General features: G+C 35.2%; 1 non-coding gene across 1 annotated transcript; it reads right to left on the minus strand.

Moving 5' to 3' along the window:
* Window positions 1-21,335: 21,335 nt before the first annotated feature.
* Window positions 21,336-21,442, minus strand: LOC140858928 (small nucleolar RNA R71). The gene has a single exon (XR_012142332.1). It is a non-coding gene; the product is annotated as a small nucleolar RNA R71 (small nucleolar RNA).
* Between the last annotated feature and the right edge of the window lie 1,035 nt (window positions 21,443-22,477).

A 22,477-nucleotide genomic window follows, 5' to 3' on the forward strand; every position in this document is an offset into this window, starting at 1 on the left:
CAATTAACCTTAAATAAAATCAAGTTCAATTAAATTAAATTAAATTTAAATTAATTAAAATTTGATCCATAATTTAATCAATCTCAATTAAATTGTAACACTTACAATTAAGTCCCTCTGCTAATAATTAGCAGTTGCTACATCTATAACACTTACAAATTAGCAGTTTTTAAATTCAAACCATCAATTCAATTGATAATTTGGATATGATCTAAGCTATTGATCATATCAAACTTTTTTTATGTATGATCCCTCAGGTTCTATTCTGTGTGGTAGTGAGATATACCATGATCTCCATCACAGTATTATCGAAACTCCTTTCAATAGATTAGAACGATTCCAACTCACCGTAACAAGGATCATTGATCCAAAAAATGATCCTAGTGAGTCCTCACAATCTATCAGTATTGCCTGCAGCATGTAGTGACAACCTAGCAAAATAGAAGAATGAACCCGTAAGTGCAATTATCGTATGATTCAATCCCTCTATCGTGAGTTCCTACTAGACGGAGGTCATGGAGAACTCATCAAACCCCATCATCAGTCATATGCTAGACTGGCTCGACTCGAGTTCATTATGAATCCCATATAAACTCTTTTCTAATATTTACATTTGCTCTAGCCAGAGACTTTCTGAACTCAGTCTCATGAATCATATAGGAAGTAGGATTTCAGGGTGAACATGCACAGTGGAAGCATAATGGATTTCAAAAATTTAAATTAAAAAATTTTAAATATTAAACTCTTAAACTAGCACCTCTTTGATGATTAATAATTATATAATATTTACTCATAATAAAATTTAAGCTATAGAAGAATACCTGCAATGTTTATTCCAAAATCCGATAGAACCTCCATCAGGCGCCCCAGTGTTCTCCCTCCAACAGTGATCCACACAAGGCTATAATCATGAAACCAACTCCTTAAGATGATTTCTCCTCTAAAATTCTCACTCTGATAATTTCTTGGATAGCAGGACCTTAAGACCTTCCTCTCCTCCTGCCTTCCTATCTCTATCTTTCTTCTCTTCTATCTTCCTTAAATCTCTTTCTAGACTCTTATCCTAAAATCGAACTTGTCCTTACTATTTTTGGACTTATTCTAACAATAGAAGGAAGAGACTAATTAGACAATAGAAAGAGGGTATAATAAAGAAGGGAAAGAATTGGAAATCTGAATGAATTGAATCCTTGGTGTAGCCCTCTTTAAATAGTTAGCGATAGGTTGCCTTCATGAATGACTCGCGCCCTCTCCACGCACCATCTCGCACCTATCCAAAATTTCTCATGCCCCATGACAAAATCCCATACCAATTTGGAATCTCATGACACATGGCAAGCATTGGAAAAAGAATCAGAGAGATGCTTCGCACAAAAGGACTCTTCGAAATATTTTTCCCAATGTTTCTCTGATGCATCATGAAGCTTTTCTTGGTGTATTTTTCCTCCACCATCCATCAGTGACCTTTTGCCATCCAATGGACCAAAATAAAGGTGCTAACATGGAGATGACGTGGAAAAAATTTGAGATTAAATGTGTCGTGACACTTAAATTAGAGTCCTTAACAATATGGACTCTTGGTTAGGTGCAAGGATAGACTTGGCTAGGTATTCAAACTTCAACCAATTTCTATGATTAAATCAGAAGGTGATTTAGCCACAGAAGGGCTTCTCTATGCTCAAAATTAAACCATGATTCTTCAAAAAATAATTTTACCATGGAAACAATGGATAAGGATGAGGAAGGGATGTCCCATCTCATGGGATGCCACTTGATCTTTTGTGCATAAAAATTCATCCCACGCACAAGAAAACTTCTTGATATGTGGGGACCTGATTATTGTTAGAAAATTAGGTAGGCAGCATGTGTAGATTTTAAAATTTTAAAAATAGACAGTAAAAAATCAAATGGGTTAAACCCTTTAACCCTACATGCAAAATATCAAATCTAAACCTATCCAAGCCTAGGAGAAAACACATATCAATAATCTAAAATTTAAAAATACTTATGAGATCATATCTCATTACCTTGGCATGGATAGATATTCACCACTTCTGATGATCTCAAATTCATAAAAGGTTAAGCCTCACACATGTCCAGCATCAATGGATATCCATCATGATCGATCTCAAACTTCTTTCTCCTCATAAAAGATGCTTCTTCCTAAGAAGAACATCAACCTTGAACACTTTGATCAACTTCTTTGATCTGAACTGCGGGATCAACTCCTTGATCAGCGGTCTTCTTCTTCTTCACCTTGATCTACAACCTCTAAGTCTCCAACACTACTTTTGGGCATGTGGAAGAGAAGCACCCAACCTTTGGGCGTGGAAAGGAAGAGAAGAAGAAGAGGAGGTGTGGAGAGGGAGAGAGAGAAATTTATTTGATGAAAATTCAATAAACAAGAAACCATAGAGACCTCCGTTTATATAGATACTATCCTGATACATATTAGGAACCCAATTATCTTAAAAAGGTAGATTCTTATCTCATAAAAATTCTCTACCTTTTTAATCTGATTTATGCCAATTAAAACTAGATATAAATGGTATATAATCAGCGAAAGGAATATGCCCTACAAGCCAATCAAAATTTATATTTTGATGGGTTTTTCTTGTAATCTTTCAGACTTATGTATTGACTCTTTAAATAATAAAAGGCATTTTCATCATATGTTGCATTTTACTTTAGTAATGATTATGATGAACTCCATAAATCAGAAAAATGGGTTTATGGTTATGATGAGATCATACCTATGAGACCTAAAATCCTAAAAATCCTGATTTAGAATATTCCTAGTCATAGGAGCATTGAGTAGGAGATCAATGTTCCGGATAGATTAGCACTTTCTATGTATGCTCGATGGAGAGGGTGGCAGATCTCATATGCCACTTGTGTGAGACACTAATACAAGGAAGTGGGTGCTCATTAGAGAATGAGTTCACTGAATTGATCCGACTTAAGAAACATCTTATGGAATTTATTTACCTGTCAAGAGATGTTTTCTTATAGTGGGAGTTGTGCATGTAATCCTTTGACCTGAGACTACCATAGAACCTTGTATACATGAATCCATATTTTTTGGTTCATACTCATTCATGACTTAGTCATGTACGGGGTGTTCTAGATATGGTAGAATGTGTATGGAGGTTGTGAGTAGGTCAACATGGAATCGATCACTCCTGGTAAGAGAAAATCGCATCCTACTTGTTCTGATCGATTGATGATTCAGGAAGCCTTTGATCAAAGCAGAATAAAAATTAGAAAGAGTTTCTAATATTTTATTAATTAAATCATCATATAAGATTGAGAGAAATATGAGTATGATATTGGATTTGACATCATTCCATATCCAGAGTCATATTCGGGGTGTAGGGAGATCGCAGGATCAAATTGCACGATAATTTTCCACTGAAGGGTATTTTTGGTATTTTTATCAAAAATTTTATATCTTCTAGGTAGACATGATACATTGTTAGATATCAATCTTATCTTATGGGTTTGATCGAATTAAAGAATTTAATTCAATCACCAATTAGAAAGAGTTATAATTGCTGAAATCGGTTTAGCTCGATTGGATCTAGATCGGTTAGATTAAATTCTAATCAAATCAAATTGACTTGAACTCGGACCTATTTCTAGCTAGATGTGGAACCCAATGGGTCACACACAAAGGATATTGATCAGGGGTCTAATTGGATTAGATCATGTTTGCAAAATTGACATGCTAGCACATGTTGCAAAAAACTAGCTCCTTGTTTCGAATCAGATTTAAAATTGATTCTAGATTGGGCTAATTAATGCTAAATTAATTCAAATCAATTTTGGATTTCAGTTGGTTCAGCCCTTTGCTGCATGTACCAAAAATTTGGAGCCAGGAAACCAATTCTCCACGAGTCAAGAATTTTTCTTGTGCGTGGGTGCAGTTTTTGTGTGCAGAAACAGTTTTCGCATCCCATGAGATGGGATGCCTCATCCTCGAGATTTTCCTATGTTTCATGATAAAATAAATTTTTGGATGATTTCTAGCTCTATTTTAAGCATCAGGAATTTTTTTGAAGTTAAAATTCCTTCTGGTTTAATCGTGGAAATTCATTAAAGTTGGAAATCCTATCAGCCTGATCCATGCGCCTGACCAAGAGTCCAACTTGTGAAGGACTCTAACCCATTTGTCACGCCACCTTTTAATCTGAATTTTTTTCCACGACATTCTCATGTTAGCGCCCTGATTTTTGGCCATTGGATAGACAAAATTACATTGATGGGTGGTGTAAAAAAATTATGCCATGCGAAGCTGCATGACTCATCGAAGAATCATCGAGAAAAATGTTCCGAAGAGTCCTTCTGCATGAAGCGCCTCTTGGATTTTTTTCTGATGATTGCCATGTGTCAAAAACTTTTAGATAGGCATGAGAATTCATCAGGAGGTGTGATATTTTTTGATGGATGCGAGATGGTGCGTGGAAGGGGCGCGAAAAATTCCCGAAGGCAACCCATCGCTAAGTATTTAAAGGAGGGTGCGCCGGGGATTGGATTCATTCAAATTTCTAATTCCTTCTTTCTTTCTAACATCCTCTCCCTATTGTCCAATTAGTCTCTTTCTTCTCTTGTTAGGACAAGTCCAAAAATAGAAAGGACAAGTCCGATTTTAGGACAAGAGTCTAGGAAGAGAATTAAGGAAGATAAGGAGAGAAGAAAGGTAGGGATAGGAAGGCTAGGAGAAGAGGAAGAGCATCTTGAGGTCCTGGTGTTTAAGAAAATTCTCAGAGTGAGAATTTTGGAGGAGGAATCATCTCAAAGAGTTGGTGTCCTGATCATAGCCCTGTGTGGATCACCGTTGGAGGGCGAACACTTGGGCGCCTGGTGGAGGTTCTGCCAAAATTTGGATTAAGCGCTGCAGGTATTCTTCTATAACTTAAATTTAATCTTGAATTTATGTTATATATGATTGTTAATCATCAAGAATATACTGGTTTAAGGGTTTAATATTTAAAATTTTTTTATTAAAATTTTAAAATCCATTATGTTTCCACTGTGCATGCCTACTATGAATCCCTACAGTGGTATCAGAGCCGGCCTTGTTTGGTTCAATCATATATACATAATATTTATGTGATCCATAGTATGATTTATACTATAAAATAATTTATGCTTTCATATGATGATATGAAATAATACATATATCATTCACCACTTCATCATCTTGACATAAGGTTGTCCTAGCATAACGGGGTTATACTGCAAGGTTGTCCTAAGATGATGAATGTCCATATGTTACACTTGCACATATAAAAAATTTTAATGTTGATACATAAATGGGTATTATGTAGTTAGAATATGCATGAGACCAAATAAATGCCCTCATTAGAAAATTATATTAAGTGGTAGTGATATGCAAGTATGGGTTAACCAATTCTTGATCAATTGATCAATTGGTGTCTAGGAAAGTGCTATAGGTGGTTTTTTAATTGGTTCTATTGTCTGACCTAACCAATATATTGGTGTCTAAGGAAAGCAACGGGGGGACCCCCACCTTACTTACCTGGCCAATTTGATTAAGCGATCTTGATATTGAAAAACTCTAATGTTGAAAATACTATTAAGGGCCTTCCTTCATGCTAGGTTAATGTTTCATCATGAACTATGGCTAGTTTGTTGTGTTAACATGAGACTTGTCATAAGGATTGATATAACATAATCCTGGTGCATAGAAGATGCTTACGGCAATTTTGAATATACTGCTTTGTTGTGTTAACACAAGGGCAGTTATATTAGAATTTTACTGTATTGAAATGAAGGGTCTAACTTAACTAAAATATTATAGCTTGTTGTGTTAACACAAGGCTAATAATATTTTAGAGGCCAAGATATAATATTGAAAATTGTATGAGATGCAATTGGAAAGAGTTTCCTACCTATGAACTCATAAGGGTTTGTTGTGTTAACACAAGATCATTATGAGGAATTAGGGTCTCAATCCCACTAAGATAAATATAACATATGTCTCGTTCATCATAGTAGAGGGTTATGATGTTCGATAAAATAGTGGGAGGTACAATTAAATCTAAAGACCTCATTTAATTGTATGAGTCCATATGAGTTATTTGCTTATATAATATTCTTTAATTATTGTAGATTAAATTCTACAAATGGCATCTTCACTATCATTGCGAGGAATTTTAGATTCCAATAAGTTGATCAGTCTCAATTATGTGGACTGGTTGAGGAATTTAAAGATCATACTCACTCAGGAGAAACTCTCCTATATTCTTGACATCCCTGAATCACAAGAGGTTGGGGATGATGCCACAGAAGAGGAGGTATCCACTACAGGATGTGGAAGAATGACAGTTTGACTGTCAAGTGCATCATACTGGCCTCTATGAGCAATGAGTTGCAGAGGCAACATGAGAGCATGGATACTCAATCCATACTCCTCAATCTTAAAGAGTTGTATGGAGAACAGAGTAGAACTGCTAGATATAAGATATCTAAGCAGTTATTCTATGCTAGAATGATTGAGGGATCATCCGTACAAGATCATGTCCTGAAGGTCATTGATCTGATCACTAGATTGAGTCAACTTGGTTTTGTGATGGATGGAGAATTAAGTCAGGATTTGATCCTGCAATCTCTCCCCGAGTCATTCGCTCAGTTTGTTGTGAACTATCATATGAACAAACTGAATACCTCCTTACCTGAGTTGTTAAATATGCTTAAGACAGCTGAGAGCCATATTAAGAAAGAAAAGGCTCCACTTCTTCTTGTGGGTAAAACCTCTAAGAAGAAGTCAGGTTTTAAGGGTTCAAAGAAAGCACTGAATCCTAAGGGTGGCAAGATGAAGAAGAAGGGGAAGAAAGTCTCCGGACAGGGTACCTGCTTTCACTGCGGCAAGGCAGGACATTAAAAAAGAAATTGCAAATTATATCTTGCAACTATAAAGGCAGGTGCAAGCGATGCATCAAAAGGTATGTATGAGATACATACAATTTTGTCATTAAGTTCTTCCAATTCAGACTCTTGGGTATTGGATACAGCTTGCGGCTCTCATATCTGCAAGTCATTGCAGGGGCTACAGAATATTAGAGTGCTGAAGAAGGGTGACTTCGAGCTCTATGGCACTGGAGGAGAGTCAATCCAAGCAGAGGCTGTAGGGACATATATGTTAAAGTTACCTTCTGGAAAGATCTTAGAGCTAGAAAACTGTTATTATATGCCTAAGATCATTAGAAATATTATTTCTGTATCGTTACTATTACAATGAGGTTATGAAATAAATGGAAAGAGCAATAGTTGCTCAATTTCTTTTTCTAATAAAATTATCTGTCATGACGTTATTAATAATGATCTTCTAATTCTATCTAATGACAATGTTTTCCATATTAATGAAAGTAAAAAGTGAAAGAAAGAAGAGTTGAATAATACTTTACTTTGGCATTGTCGACTTGGTCATATAAGTGAGACAAGGATTAATAAGTTATACAAAGAAGAGTTCTTTGATCCTTATGATTATGAATCATTAGGTACTTGTGAATCTTGTCTTATGGGAAAAATGACTAAGTCTCTATTTAGTGGACATGGAGAAAGGACAAGTGAGTTATTAGGACTTGTACATACTGATGTATGTGGTCCTATGACAACAGAAGACAAAGGAGGATACTCTTATTTTATAACGTTCACTGATGATTTATCTAGGTTTGGATATATGTATCTTATGAAACACAAATCCGAAGCCTTTGATAAATTTAAAGAGTATCAAAGTATGGTCGAGAAACAAACTGGAAAAAATATTAAAATTCTTCGATCTGATCGAGGAGGAGAATACTTATCCAATGAATTTTTAGATCATCTTAAAGAAAATAGAATTCTCTCAGAATGGACCCCTCCCTATACACCACAGCTAAATGGTGTAGCAAAAAGGAGGAATCGCACTTTATTAGATATGGTGCGGTCCATGACGTGCCTTACAGATTTATCAATTTCTTTCTGGGGATATGCCATAGAAACTGCTGTCTATATCTTGAATAGAGTACCTTCAAACTCTGTACCAAGCACTCCATATGAGATATGGAGAGGAAAAAAGCCTAATCTTAAGTATCTTAAGATATGGGGCTGTTCAGCTTATGTTAAAAGAAATTTTGGACATAAGCTGAGTGCTAGGGCAGATAAATGCTTGTTTGTAGGTTATCCTAAAGAGAGTATAGGATACCTATTTTACCATCCTACTGAACATAAGGTGTTTGTCAGTAAATATGCCACTTTTATGAAAAAAGAGTTTATCCTAGAAAGAGGCAATGGGAAGAAAATTGAACTTGGAGAAGTTCAAGACCTACAAATGCAAGCACAAGATGATCCTCAACCAAAAATATCCATTAATGAAGTACAAACACAAAGTACACCTCCTCTTCGAAGGTTGGATAGGGTGCGGAATGCACCTATGAGGTATGGGTTCGTTATTGAGAATAATGAAGTCCACATCATTGAGAATGATGAACCTTTGACCTATACAGAAGCCATCATGAGAAGGGACTCAGACAAATGGCTAAAGGCTATGAAATCCGAAATGGACTCCATGTATTCCAACCAAGTGTGGACTTTGGTTGATGCACCAGAGGGTGTGACCCCTATTGGATGCAAATGGGTCTATAAGAAAAAGATTGGAGTGGATGGCCAAGTTGAAACCTATAAAGCTAGATTAGTAGCCAAAGGTTTCAGGCAAAAATAGGGTATTGATTATGATGAAATATTTTCACCTGTTGCCATGCTCAAATCTATATGGATTATGCTTGCAATAGCAGCATACCATGATTATGAGATTTGGCAAATGGATGTGAAGACCACCTTCCTTAATGGTTATCTTGAGGAAGAGGTTTACATGTCTCAGCCAGAAGGGTTTGTCTCAAAAGGGAGAGAAAATCAGGTATGCAAGCTTAAAAAATCTATTTATGGATTAAAACAGGCCTCGAGGAGTTGGAACATCCGATTTGATGTTACAGTCAAAGAGTTTGGCTTTATCAAAAATGTGGATGAACCTTGTGTATACAAGAAGACTAGTGGGAGTGCCATTATCTTCTTAGTTTTATATGTGGATGACATACTTCTTATTGGGAATGATATTCCAATGTTACAATCGGTCAAGACATGGCTATCAAGTAAGTTTTCCATGAAGGATTTGGGTGAAGCATCCTATATACTAGGTATAAAGATCTATAGGGATAGATCTAAAAAGATGTTAGGCTTGTCCCAATCCAGGTACATAGACTTAGTGCTAAAGAGGTTTAGCATGGATGGAAGTAAAAGAGGTTATTTACCTATGAGTCAAGGCATACATCTCTCTAAAAGGATGTCTCCTAAAACATCGGAAGAGAGAAATAGAATGAGTTCTATTCCCTATGCTTCGACAGTAGGGTCGATCATGTATGCTATGCTATGTACTAGGCCTGATGTTGCCTATGCCTTAGGCATAGTTAGTAGATTTCAGACTGATCCAGGAGAAGATCATTAGAAAGCAGTGAAAAATATTCTTAAGTATCTAAGAAGGACTAAAGATATTTTTCTAGTATATGGAGGATCTGATTTAAAACTAGAAAGTTATTCTAACTCTAGTTTCCAATCAGACCCTGATGATAGTAAGTCCACTTCAGGGTATGTATTTACTCTTAATGGTGGAGCTGTTAGTTGAAAAAATTCCAAGCAGCAAACTGTAGCTGACTCAACCACTGAGGCAGAATATATAGCTGCAAGTGAAGCCGCCAAGGAAGCTGTCTAGATGAAGAAGTTAATCACTGAGTTGAGTGTCGTTCCTGAGATTAAGAATCCAGTACCACTTTACTGTGATAATACTGGAGCAGTTGCTCAAGCAAAAAAATCAAGGTCTCATCATAAATCCAAGCACATTCTAAGTTGCTTCCATCTCATTCGTGAAATAATCGAAAGACAAGATGTTGTCATTGAACGAGTAGAAACAAAGAATAACATAGCAGACCCATTCACTAAGGCTCTACCACAGCAGTAGTTTGATTGCCATCTCGATTGTATGGGGATAAAATATAAGGGTGATTGGCTTTAGTGTAAGTGGGAGATTGAAAGGAATATGCCCTACAAGCCAATCGAAATTTGTATTTTGATGGGTTTTCCTTGTAATCTTTCAGACTTATGTATTGACTCTTTAAATAATAAAAGGCATTTTCATCATATGTTGCATCTTACTTTAGTAATGATTATGATGAACTCCATAAATTAGAAAAATGGGTTTAGGGTTATGATGAGATCATACCTATGAGACCTAAAATCCTAAAAATCCTGATTTAGAATATTCCTAGTCATAGGAGCATTGAGTAGGAGATCAATGTTCCGGATAGATTAGCACTTTCTATGTATGCTCGATGGAGAGGGTGGCAGATCTCATATGCCACTTGTGTGAGACACTAATACAAGAAAGTGGGTGCTCATTAGAGAATGAGTTCACTGAATTGATCCGACTTAAGAAACATCTTATGGAATTTACTTACCTGTCAAGAGATATTTTCTTATAGTGGGAGTTGTGCATGTAATCCTTTGATCTGAGACTACCATAGAACCTTGTATACATGAATCCATATTTTTTGGTTCATACTCATTCATGACTTAGTCATGTACGGGGTGTTCTAGATATGGTAGAATGTGTATGGAGGTTGTGAGTAGGTCAACATGGAATCGATCACTCCTGGTAAGAGGAAATCGCATCCTACTTGTTCTGATCGATTGATGATTCAGGAAGCCTTTGATCAAAGTAGAATAAAAATTAAAAAGAGTTTCTAATATTTTATTAATTTAATCATCATATAAGATTGAGAGAAATATGAGTATGATATTGGATTTGACATCATTCCATATCCAGAGTCATATTCGGGGTGCAGGGAGATCGCAGGATCAAATTGCACGATAACTTTCCACTGAAGGGTATTTTTGGTATTTTCATCAAAAATTTCATATCTTCCAAGTAGACATGATACATTGCTAGACGTCACTCTTGTCTTATAGGTTTGATCAAATTAAAGAATTTAATTCAATCACCAATTAGAAAGAGTTCTAATTGCTGAAATCGAGTTAGCTCGATTGGATCTAGATCGGTTAGATTAAATTCTAATCAAATCAAATTGACTTGAACTCTGACCCATTTCTGGCTAGATGTAGAACCCAATGGGTCACACACAAAGGGTATTGATCAGGGGTCTAATTGGATTAGATCATGTTTGCAAAATTGACATGCTAGCACATGTTGCAAAAAACTAGCTCCTTCTTTCGAATTGGGTTTAAAATTGATTCCAGATTGGGCTAATTAAGGCCAAATTAATTCAAATCAATTTTGGATTTGAGTTGGTTCAGCTCTTTTCTGCATGTACCGAAACGTTGGAGCCAGGAAACTAATTATCCGCGAGTCAAGAATTTTTCTTGTGCATGGGTGCAGTTTTTGTGTGCAGAAACAGTTTTCGCATCCCATGAGATGGGATGCCTCATCCTCAAGCTTATCCTATGTTTCATGATAAAATAAATTTTTGAATGATTTATTGCTTTATTTTTAGCATCAGTAATTTTTTTGAAGTTAAAATTACTTTTGGTTTAATCGTGGAAATTCGTTGAAGTTGGAAATCCTGTCAGCCTGATCCATACGCCTGACCAAGAGTCTAACTTGTGAAGGACTCTAACCCATTTGTCACGCCACCTTTTAATCTAAATTTTTTTCCACGACATTCTCATGTTAGCACCTTGATTTTTGGCTATTGGATGGACAAAATTACATTATGGATGGTGGAAAAAAATTATTCCATGCGAAGCTGCGTGACTCATCGGAGAATCATCGAGAAAAATGTTCCGAAGAGTCCTTCTGCATGAAGCATCTCTTGGATTTTTTTCCGATGATTGTCATGTGTCAAAAACTTTTAGATAGGTATGAAAATTCATTAGGAGGTGTGAGATTTTCTGATGGATGTGAGATGGTGCGTGGAAGGGGCACGAAAAATTCTCGAAGGCAACCCATCGCTAAGTATTTAAAGGGGGGTGCGCCGGGGATTGGATTCATTCAGATTTCTAATTCTTCCTTTCTTTCTAACATCCTCTCCCTATTGTCCAATTAGTCTCTTTCTTCTCTTGTTAGGACAAGTCCAAAAATAGAAAGGATAAGTCCGATTTTAGGACAAGAGTCTAGGAAGAGAATTAAGGAAGACAAGGAGAGAAGAAAGGTAGGGATAGGAAGGCTAGGAGAAGAGGAAGAGCGTCTTGAGGTCCTGGTGTTCAAGAAAATTTTCAGAGTGAGAATTTTGGAGGAGGAATCATCTCAAAGAGTTGGTGTCCTGATCATAGCCCTGTGTGGATCACCGTTGGAGGGCGAACACTTGGGCGCCTGGTGGAGGTTCTGCCGAAATTTGGATTAAGCGCTGTAGGTATTCTTCTATAACTTAAATTTAATCTTGAATTTATGTTATATATGATTGTTAATTATCAAGGAGATACTGGTTTAAGGGTTTAATATTTAAGATTTTTTTATTAAAATTTTGAAATCCATTATGTTTCCACTATGCATGCCCACTATGAATCCCTACAATCAGCCCCTTAAAGCATGTACAAGAGGCATCCATGGAATACTTATCAAGTAGTTGGGGTGCCAACTCTTGGCGCCCCATAAAAGGATCTCTAGCCAAAAGAGATGGGGCATGGCCCCCACTCTCTTTCCTCCATGCCATGACACATAAGAGGGGGTGGGTCTCTCTAGGATATGGTGCCCAACATTTATCAAAAGAAAAGGGATGCGCCATCCAATCTTTCAACTATTCCACATGCACACTTAAAGATAATTAAAAGATAAAGAAGAGATAATATTAGGATAATTATGCCAATTAATTGACTTAATCAAATCCTCTTGGGCTCACAATTAAGAGCCCAATTAAATCTAAATAGATTTAGGTTAGGTTCAAGACTATAGACTTGATCAAATCAAAGCTTCAAGAAGAATTAGGTTTAACTGTGTGCTAGTATGGTTCTCATAAATCTAATAGGATTTCAATAAACCCTAACCCAATTGGAACTTCATAAGTCCAATTGATAAATTTAAGATTAAATCCCTTAATGTGTGATCCCATAGGTTCTATTCTATTTGGTAGTGAGATATATTATGATCTCCATCACAATATCATCGAAACTCTTTTCGATGGATTGAAATATTTTTAATTCTATCCTTGGAGGGTCATCGATCATCAAGATGACACCCGATGAGTCTCACAATCCACCAATGATATCTAGCAGTATGTAATGATAATCCAGTAGAATGAAAGTATGAATCTTTAAGTACAGTTATCGTATGATTCAGTTCTTCTATCGTGAGCCCCGACTTGATGGAGGTCATGGAGAACTTGTCAGACACTACAACAAAACAGGTTATTAGCGATAAAAAATTTTCATCGCTAATAATCAATTTTTGTCGCTAATAATATTAGGGATAAAATTTTGATCGCTAATATTTCATCGTAAATAATCCCATCATTGATAATATTTTATGATGAAAAAAAAAATTTGTCGCTAATAAAAGATGTTTATGATGAATATTTTTCATCGTTAAAAAAAATTGATGCAAAAATTTAATCTAAAAAAAGATATTTACGATGAAAAATTTTTATCGCTATTATTTGCTAAAGTTTTAATGATAAAAGTTTCCAACATAAAAAATTATTTTTATAATAAAAATAATTCATCACTATTAATTTAATAAAAAAAATTATTTAAAAAAATTAAATAATATTAGCGATGAAAAAAATTTATCGTAAATAATATTATTTATGATGAATATTTTTTCATCATTATTAATTATATATTTATTAATAAATTAAATTATATTAGTAAAATATTTTTAGTGATGAATATTTCATCAAGAATAATTTCATCACTAATAATTTAGTCATATTTTTTAATAAAAATTTATGAATATATATTTAAAATTTATATATATAATATTTTTTATAAATTAAAAAAATTAAAATAAAAAATTTACATAGTAAATTGATCAATAAATTTTATTATTTTATTTTATTAAATTAAAATTATAAGATATTTAAAATAAAAAAAGATACATCAGTAAGCCATCAAATATCGGCATCTGGAGAACGAGCTGGGGATGGAGAGTGCTCAACGGAGCTTGAACCGATGATGGAGCTCGAATCGGCCTACTGCTACCTCATCAACTGCATCGTCTGCTCCATCTGTGCCATCTGCTCCATCATCTGGATATGGAAGTACTGATGTCATCGATGCATGCAGCCAACTCCTGAGCTCACTGTCGATCCTCGATAGCCTACCTCTGCACCTCCATCAGTTGAGCCTCGTACGCAGAATGGATGTCCGTTCTAAATGTGTGTGAGTATGAAGGAGCAGTGATCCCATACCCTAGACCCCTACCATAATAGGGTCTCATACCGAGCACCCGATCATAGATCTCATCATCTATGGGTGCGGTCGAGCCCTCAGGGATAGGCTGGAATCAAATCTCTGTCATACGATCTTAAAAATTAAAATCATAATTATTTTAATTTTATAATAAAAATTAGATTGTGAATAAAAAATAATTAAAAAAACTTATAAAGAGCTCCTGGCTCCCCATCGTCCACTCCCCCGACCGTTGCTGTTGGGTCCCCTGGTAGATATCGATCTTACCAGGAAGTTTGCTACTCTCAGCATCTTTCTACAATTTGAGAGTTAATTAAAAAAATTTTAAATAACTAGAGAATTATATGCTAATTAGAAATTAAAAATTACCTACCATGTGCTCCATGTGATGAGCAAACGATCTCAAACCCCCATAATGTGGCATGGCCTATCTCGCCCGGTTCGCCACATTCTGGGCACATCATCTTTGTAAAATTATCAATAAAATTAGTAGATAAAAAGTTTAATTTAAGAATAAATGATTAAGTCATTAAATTATAAAAAAAATTTAGACGTGTAATCTGATATGCCAGATCCTCGTACTGTCGGTATATAGTAGTCCAATCATCTATGGTGATGCTGTCATAGAGCTGCTATCATGCTGCCTCCTCCCTATGATCCTGCACAACCCGATACCAATGCTGATGTATGTGATGGTGATAGTCCTTGAAACGCAACGATAACTGAATGTTGATGGCTCGCCTTACATGATTCTTCTCAAAATCAGCGATATCAAATACACCCTGCCAATAAAAAATATTAGAAGAATACTATGCAAATTAAATATTTACAATATAATTTATTTTACCTGTAAGTGGATATAAAAAATTTCTCTCTGAGCCGGTAGAATGTGACGCCAATCGAAGAGCGTCATGGGGGAATAATTACGGTATTTGATGCCCAGCTCAATTTGCCATAGGTCACACCATCCCCTAATGGGTCTGGTGTAGTCGGTCGATATCTCAATCCGAAGATGCTGTCCCAGGTGCTCGCATCTCCAATGCTCCAGAGCGAGATTCTTTGATAGACCTCGCTCTCGCCTCACCATCGATGAGGACTCACCTGAAACAATAATAAATAAATCATTAGTATGATCCAAATAAAAGAATCAAATTTTATTATATATAAAGTGTAATAGTTAATACCACTGGAACCCGCCTCACTGGGACTCGCCTCACTGGGACCTACCAGTGCAGGACCCTTTGACAGTGAAGCCGGTGCAACAACGAAGATCGATGGAGGTGCCTCAACCTCTGAGTCATCTGCAAGGAGTTGTGAATGCAAATATCGTCATCTGTCTCCTGATGCCATATCTACAGGAATTGAGATATAAATAAATATAATGTTGAATAATAATAGTAGAAATCAAATAATATTCTAATGAATACAATATATCACATACCATTATTAGAAGACAAAATTGAACAAAGAATATATATCTACTCATCAATATTCATTTCTTCCTCGATGTGTAGATCCTCGTCTGAATCATAGTAATCGATATATATGTCGTCTTCTATCTCATCGTTATTTATGAACTGGTCATCGCCCTCTGACTCATTAAGATTAAATACAAAATCAGCTTCAACTTTGTTGGACGGAAGATCAGCCCTGTTCAAAAGTGCCGTTACAAGTTCCTTATCAACCAAAAGCTCGGCTAATGTTTGTTCTTCTTACTGAAAAGCTTCCTCTTCATGTAAATCCAAATTTTCATCCATCTCTAATCGAGATGGTATGTCATATACATCTCTAGATGTTATTTTTTATACAATATGTCAATTACCTCGATACTTTAGATCCTTCAAATATATTACTTATTTTGCTTGAGTTGCTAATATATACGGCTCATTTTGATACCATGTTCATGCAAGATTTATACTGATAAATTATGAATCGATAAAAATATCAATTTTTTTATTACTAATATTCCACCATTCACACTGAAATAAAAATACAAAATTACTGGACCCATACTTTAGTTCTAGGATATCTACCAGTACACCATAATAATCAATCTCTTCTTCTCCTTCATATCCTGTTGTAGCAATTCCATTATTCTGAGTCCATCATTACATCTCAAGCTTCCTTGTACGAAATCTCATTCCTCCAATAATATAGGATGTATAGTAATTAACCCTTCGATCAGAACCACATGCTAAATCGTACAACTCATCGATCACACCCATTTTTTTATTGAAATACTTATGTTTCATCTACATCATAAAATAAAAAATTATATTAGTTTAAATAATATTATTTATAAGTAAATAAATAATGTATCACTAATGCAACTTACAAGATCACCAAACTATTTTATAAATAATCTTCTATGTCGATCATTAGCATTCGTATTATTCTCTCTACATAGTCTACTCTTGTGCTCACTGCAAGAAGTTACGATTTTTAATTTTATATTGATATAAAAATTTTTTTAAAAATTAAATAGTATGATAAGATGATACTTAATAAAATTTTTAATTTCTTCATAATTATTTAGAATATAAAAGTATACTTTAGATAGCTCATTCACATCCATAAATTCATATCTCTTTGCACCAGTAGGTTGAACCATTTGTTTAAATATAGACAACATTGGTTCATTATCACCCCATTCATGGTCTGCGTTACAATCTGCATGATTGAATATTGTTTCAATATCATCTAGATACTCAAGCAAAATATGACACACTCAGTAGCTACATATGCTTCCGCTATAGACCCTTCAGGCCTTACTTTATTGTGCACATATTTTTTTAAGGTGCACAAGAATCTGTAAATAAAAATAAATTTAAATTTTAGAAATATATTTACATCTTATAATTAATATGATAAAGTACGTATAATTTTTTTACCTTTTAATAAGATACATCCATCGATAATGTACCAGCCGATCAAAAGAGCTTTCTTTGGAAGATGAATAGCAAGATACACCATAACATCAAAAAATAATGGTAAAATTTTTTTTTCTAACTTACAAAGAATGAGTACAATATTTTTTTCTGATCTCTTAAGTAAGTTATATTCAATTTTTGATTACACATTTCTCGAAAGAACAGTCCCAGCTCAATCATTGCAATTTGACCATCATCATCCAAATAACCATGCATGACCACAGGAAGCAAACATTCCATCATCACATGAGGTCATGATTTTTCATGTCGGAGATATTACCATCATTGTTCCTAACACACTGTGATACGTTTGAAGCGTATGCATAAGAAAACTTTATGATTTTAAACCATCCACAGAAATTCTTCTTTTTCTCTCCAAATAGTGAATAACATGCGGATGGCATAAAAAATCTCTCACCTCGATGAACTAAATGCAACTCTGACTGGATTCCCATTTCTTAATAAATCAAAGCGAGCTTTTGTACTATTTTTTTATTTTTCTTGAAATATTCAATGCAGTATCGATGATATTATCACAAATATTCTTTTCAATATGCATTACATCCAGATTATGACGAAGTAGTAGCTGCTTCCAATACGGAAGTTTAAAAAAAATACTTCACTTCATCCAATTCAGCTCAGCTTCAGTATGCTTCCGCTTGCAAGTATCCAATATTTTTTCAAATTTGATGTTTTCAATAACTTCAAGTTGTTCTAAAATTTTTGCTTCACTTAACTCCTTAGGTGGCAGACATCGATCAGACTTATCATCAAAATATTGATTATAATGGGTCCTCCAAGAATGATTAGCAGGAAAAAACCGTCAATGACCCATGAAACATATTTTTCATCTGTGCTTTAAATGTAAAGAGGATGCATCCCTATTGCATAGTGGACATGCAAGATATCCTTTGGTGCTCCATCCAGATAAATTTTCATATGTCAAAAAATTATTTATGGTCCATAGAATCGAAGCATGCAACTTAAAATTACTTCGACTCACAAAATCATATGTCTGTACCCCATTTTCCCATAACCCCTTCTGATCATCAATTAAAGGTTGTAGATATACATCAATTTCATTATCTGGTGCTTTCAGACTTAAAATCAATAATGACATAAAAATAAATAGTTATTTCATGCACTTTCAAGGTGACACATTATATACAACTAGCATCACAGGCCACATGCTGTAAGAGGTACTCAGATTGCCAAAAAGATTAAATCCATCTGTCACTAGACCAAGCCAGATATTGTGCGGGTCACTCGCAAAGTGCAGATGCTTTGCATCGAAATCTTTTTATACTAAGGAGTCTGTTGGGTGGCTGATTTATGTCACAAATTGACATAAAAAGTATCAATTAATATCTAAATTATCTAACTTTATTAAGAAATTGATACTTGTTATTATATTTTGCAGAAGAAGAGATCATCAATAGAAAGAACAAGGAAAGAGGATTCCAACGGCGCAAATTTTATGCAAAACGGAGTTAAATTGACCCAGGAATTGAAGAATGAAGAAAGAAGACTCAATTGGGTCAAACCCGAGTCAAATCAGATCAAAATTGGTCAAAAATCAACTGATTTGGTGATCTGGTTAGCCGCCTGGTCCACAGCAACAGGCGCATGGACCATGGACCCATCGACGCACCATAAACCCCCTAAAACCTCTTAGTCCCACATCGGAAGTTTTGAAAACCTTATAACCCCCAAATGCCTATAAAAAGCCCCCAAAGGCCCTTGTTTTATGTATTCTTCCTTCCGATCAAGCTTGTAACCCTAGATAGTGGGGTTTTTAGCTCTCTTTCAAGCCTTGAGCTTTGAAGTTTTTGTAATAAATTTTTTTTTATATATAAAATCTTCTTTTTATGCAATTTTATCTCTTTACATTATGCAATTTATTTTTCTTGCAATTAGGATAGTTTAATTTATGCAATTTAATTTTATGCAATTAGGTTAGTTTAAATTATGCAGTTTAAATTTATGCAATTAGGATAGTTTATTTTATGAAATTAGGGTAGTTTATTTTTCTGTATTTAAATTTTGTAAGTAGATTTAGATCATGTCTAGCTAAGCATCCCTTCTAGGGTTTGCGATGAAGCTAGATCATGAGTAGGGATTTTACATAGGGTTCTTTCTTTTTCTTAGGGTTTCTTTTTCTTCCTCTTTTGCAAGAATTTTTGATGAACTACAGTTGGGTCAGAGTCCCTTCATAGTTCATGCTTGATTCAGTGCATAGGAGGAGAAAACCCTAAGGGATCCTAGTTACTACTCCCCTGTCAAGAATCTGATAGGTTATCGTTGGGCCTTAGTCCCTTCATAATCTATGCTTGGGAAAGACAAGAGGAGTAGTCGTTAGGATCAATAAGAAAAATTTTAGGTAGAATTCCTTAATCTAGATCTAGTGGATTCAAAAACCCTAGATCCTTAGTCTTATTGTCTTTAGCAAACAACTTTCGACTTTCGATTTTTGTTAAAGCTCACTTGAGTATAGATTTGAAAATCATTTTTAAATCCAAGTCTCTGTGGGATCGACCCGTACTCGCTGGTCGTGCTACTCTGCACACCGTGCGCTTGCGGTTTTATTTACAAATTTTAAGATTTGAACATCAAGTTTTTGGCGCCGTTGCCGGGGATTTGGCATTTTAAAGTATTTTCAAATATTTGTTCTTCGTGCGTTATAACTCTCTTTTTTTTTCTTTAGGTTTCTATATTTAGTTGGTGATTGCTGGAAAACTCAGGTACGCTTCTAATTTCTCTTTTATTATTTTTAGTTAATTACTTTTGCTTTTAGACCTAATCATTTGAATTTACTTAATCACAAAAAAAAAATATATAAAACAAAACAAAAGACATTTCATAATCGTGAAGTAAAATATCAAAATAAAAAAAAAATTCTAAATTAAAATCTTTTACATTCTTGGTCATCTTGTTTATTTGTATTTGTATTTTCATAATTAATCTAAGGGCATCAACCCATTAACAAGATAAGGTGGGGATTTCATTACCCTTCCTTAGCCCAAAAACCATCTCCATCATATTGCATTACCTAGACTTTTAATCTTAAAATCAATTAGACGTCAACCTTAAGGAATTCGAGCTCAATAGGACAAGGAACCCTAAGAGTTCTACCAAGTTTGAGTTGTTTGATTAGTTGGTGTCTAGGCAAGTCCCTGAGGGTGGTTTGTTAAATTGGTTCAGTTGCTGGCCTGGCCAACTCGTTTGGTGTCTAGAAAGGCAACGATGAGTGAACCTCCCACCTCTTATACTTACCTGGCTAACTAGTTGATCAATCTCCACTTGGAAGGTTTGAAGGGTCATCTTGGAACAGTTAGGAGCTGTCTAGATTTAGGTTAACCCTAGGATAGATTGAGTTTAATTTATTGATTCACTTGTTTGAAAAAAAAAAAAATTAAATTTAAATTAATTTGGTTACTTTTCTTTAGATTTAGGACTCCTTAGGATCTTCTCTTTAGAACTTTTTCTCTTTTCTTTCTTTTCCTTATACATAAAAATTTTATAAAAAAAAAAAAAATTGTATAAACATCGAGAACCGTACACTCGTGTGTGGAGAAGAGTGTCGGGTCGTCTAGTTAGAATTGAGTCAATCCTGTTGTTCCAATGGCTGAACCAATCCAACCCATGACCCTTAAGGATTTGTGTTATCCAGTTGGCTCCATCCAACCATCTTGTATCAGGTTGCCACAACCCACAGCTAACAATTTTGAAATCAAACCTCAAATCATAAATATGCTTCCAAAATTCACAGGATTAGAGGATGCTTATATATTTATTAGAGAATTTGAGGAGGTATGTGCAACCATGAAACTGCAATTAACAGAGGATGAGGTCAAACTTAGATTAATCAACTTTGCCCTTAAGGACAATGCTAAGAAGTGGCTTTATAGTCTGCCAAACTATTCTGTCACTACCTGGGAGGGCTTTGTGAGAATATTTTTAAAAAAATATTTTCCCCATCATAAAACAGCTAGGATTAGGAATGAAATAAATCAATTTTACCAACTAGCTGGTGAATCATTTTGGAAGTACTTTGATCGTTTCAAGAATCTTTTGACCCAATGCCCACACCATGGAATAGAAACTTGGAGACTATGCCAGATCATCTATGAGGGGTTAGATTCAAACTCAAGAACCATGCTAGAGTCCATGTGCCAAGGCCAATTTATGGACAAAGAAACTACTGAAGCTTGGCAATTCTTAGAAGACCTAGCCGAGAAAAATTTACAGTGGGAAACAACTAGGGAACCTGATAAAGCTACACCTTCAAGAGGAGGAATGCATCAAATTCAACCAACCTTAGCATCAGAGGCCAAGATTGCAACCTTAACACGTAGATTGGAAGCCTTAGAATTACAGAGACCAGCCAATGTAAATCAAATATCTGCACCCATGTGTAAAGGGTGCAATGCACCAAACCATGTCTTAGAAGAATGTTCCTACTCGAATGAGTGTGCACAGGTGAATGCCACCTATCAAGGACCATTGAACAATCCTTATGCACCCACATATAACCCAGGTTGGAGGAATCACCCAAATTTCTCATGGTCCCAGAATCCTAATGTAGGTAATCCAAATTTCAATCAGCAAAATCTAAGGTCCAACCCAGTGATGAACAACCCGCCAGGCTTCCATGATAATGACAAAAAATTACCTCTTTAGAGAAAAGCCTAGAAGCCATGATGAAAACACATACCAGCTTTATGCAAACTACGGGTCAACTCATAAATAATAACACCCAAGCTATAGCCCGTCTGGAAATGCAAGTAAGTCAGCTGGCTTCGACCATTAGTGAACGAGAACATGGTAGGTTACCTAGCCAACATGAGCCAAATCCTAGGAACCAAAATGGTCCACGACCCCAACAAGGAAACCAAGTTAATGGTATAAATGCCATTCATACCTTAAGATCAGGAAAACAAATAGACAATAAGGTAGTTGCACTTGATGATATAGATGACTCATCTGCCGAGTCACCTTCTAAAACTACTACCTTTCAACCTCAAGCACCAGAAACTGAAAATTCACCTAGTCCAGTACTTAAAAGTCCTAGAGCTCCTTTTCCAAACAGACTGAAATCCAATAAATCTGAACATTTAGACAAAATTTTAGAG

Source organism: Elaeis guineensis, chromosome 6, assembly GCF_000442705.2.
Source record: "Elaeis guineensis isolate ETL-2024a chromosome 6, EG11, whole genome shotgun sequence".
Taxonomy (NCBI): Eukaryota; Viridiplantae; Streptophyta; class Magnoliopsida; order Arecales; family Arecaceae; genus Elaeis; species Elaeis guineensis.